This window comes from Apis dorsata, unplaced genomic scaffold, assembly GCF_000469605.1.
Source record: "Apis dorsata unplaced genomic scaffold, Apis dorsata 1.3 scaffold_341, whole genome shotgun sequence".
In the NCBI taxonomy this organism is placed as follows: domain Eukaryota; kingdom Metazoa; phylum Arthropoda; class Insecta; order Hymenoptera; family Apidae; genus Apis; species Apis dorsata.
In genome coordinates, this window is record NW_006263608.1 from 517,166 (window position 1) to 518,929 (window position 1,764).

The window sequence follows — 1,764 nt, forward strand, 5'->3', positions numbered from 1 at the left end:
GGAAGGATAATAGGAAGTAGTTTGGAGATCGGTGTGTTAATATCGCTTCTCGAGAGATCCAACTCTCCGTTTCTTCTTCGAGGAGACTTGACGATTATTCCCCTTAAAAATGTTTTCGCGCGCGTTCGATCCCTGAAACTCTGGATCTCCTGGAAGGGAAAAGAAGGGAAAGGAAAGAAAAGAAGCGAAAGTGAAAAATTTCTCCCTTTCCATTTCTCTTTCTCTTCCCTCTCCCGAACAATATTTCCCAAGAGGCTCTTTTACATCACTCGGCTTCGGAATTACCGGTTTCGACCTCTCTTCACCTCTCGCATCGAACGAATTCGACTCGAAACTTGTTGTTGTTGTTTGTTGTCCGTTTGTGGAGAATTTCTCGCGGGATGAATCATCTCTTCCAAGATATTAATATTATTACGCTGTACGATCTAACCTTAACCTATATTTTGATCAACACACTTTTCTCCTCTTTTATATTAATATTTAATTTATATGTTTTTCGAGAAGAATTTATTATACGTGGACTTTATCTCTAACGAAGGATCAAAAGTGTGCTTTCGAATAGAATTATAACCTGCGACGATAATGGTTGGACGTCGACCAAGAGAATTCTGAACAAATATCAAAACCATCGTTACGCAGAGAGAATAATTCTGAAATCGATTAAAAACCTGATAGTTTACCAATCGATTATCACTTTCAGTTTCATTTGCTATTAAAAAAATAAAATATTCGACGCTGGAGAAACTGTAATCGCTTTCGAAATTTTTGATATAAAAATATATTGTTTTTCTTCCCACTAATAAAAACGGTTATTTCACGACGATCTAATAATTTCGACCGACACTTGCGATCGTCGTGGAATTTTTAATCGGTACAAGTGACGATGATCTCGACTTTCGCTTATATTGGACGAGGATTGGAATTGGAATCGGACGGTGCGGTGACTTTGAATTCGGAAGGAGAAACGGTCGATTGGTCTGGGGGACCCTGGTGGAAATTTCGAGCGAAAGGGGAGGGGCAAGAGGTCGATATCGCGAAACGATCCGAAAAAACGAGTTTAATAACGTCAAACGTCGACGATATAACTTCGAATAGAGGCGTGTACTTTCCTTCCTTTTTTCTTCCCCCCTCCATACTTTTCTTTATCCTCGAGTTTCGACATTTATTCAAACGATAGGAAAACAAATTCCTCTTTTCGTCAATATTTTTATCAATCTTACGGCGTTGCATCGAACGGTTACAATAATTTCGAAAGGAAAGGTATTTCGATAAAAATCTGTGGAACGATTCGATGCCGCGCATTCCATAAAATTGAATGGAATATCGGCGGTGGACGCGGCCACGGTTTCCAAAATGTAATGTTTATTAACGACAGTTTCGAAGTTCTGATTGCCTTTCAACCGTGATTCCGCGCCCGTTGTCGAACCTACGTATCGCCCTCCCCTTTCACCTTCCTCTCCACTTGTAATCGTTTTTTTCAAAAATGTTTCAATTTCATCTCGTCCAGATCTAACCTAACCCCCTTTCTCTCTCCATCCATATTCCCTAGGCAAGGAATTCGTTCATTTCCGCCCCTGAATCATCCTCGTCGAAGATTAAATTATTCCACGTTTACGCGATACGATATATAATCCTGTAACGTGAAATATCTCGAAAAAGAGAAGACGAAATCTTGCTCGTCGTTTTTTTTTTGTTCCACGCGACATTTCGAAGAAAAAGACACACACACACACACACACACACACACACACACACACACACACA

At 40.0% G+C, this 1,764-nt stretch overlaps 1 protein-coding gene across 7 annotated transcripts in view; it reads right to left on the minus strand.

Annotated features, from left to right (window-relative positions):
• The window catches only part of LOC102676785 (nephrin-like), a 107,027-nt gene that overhangs the window by 46,098 nt on the left and 59,165 nt on the right, over positions 1-1,764 (minus strand). The window lies entirely within an intron of this gene.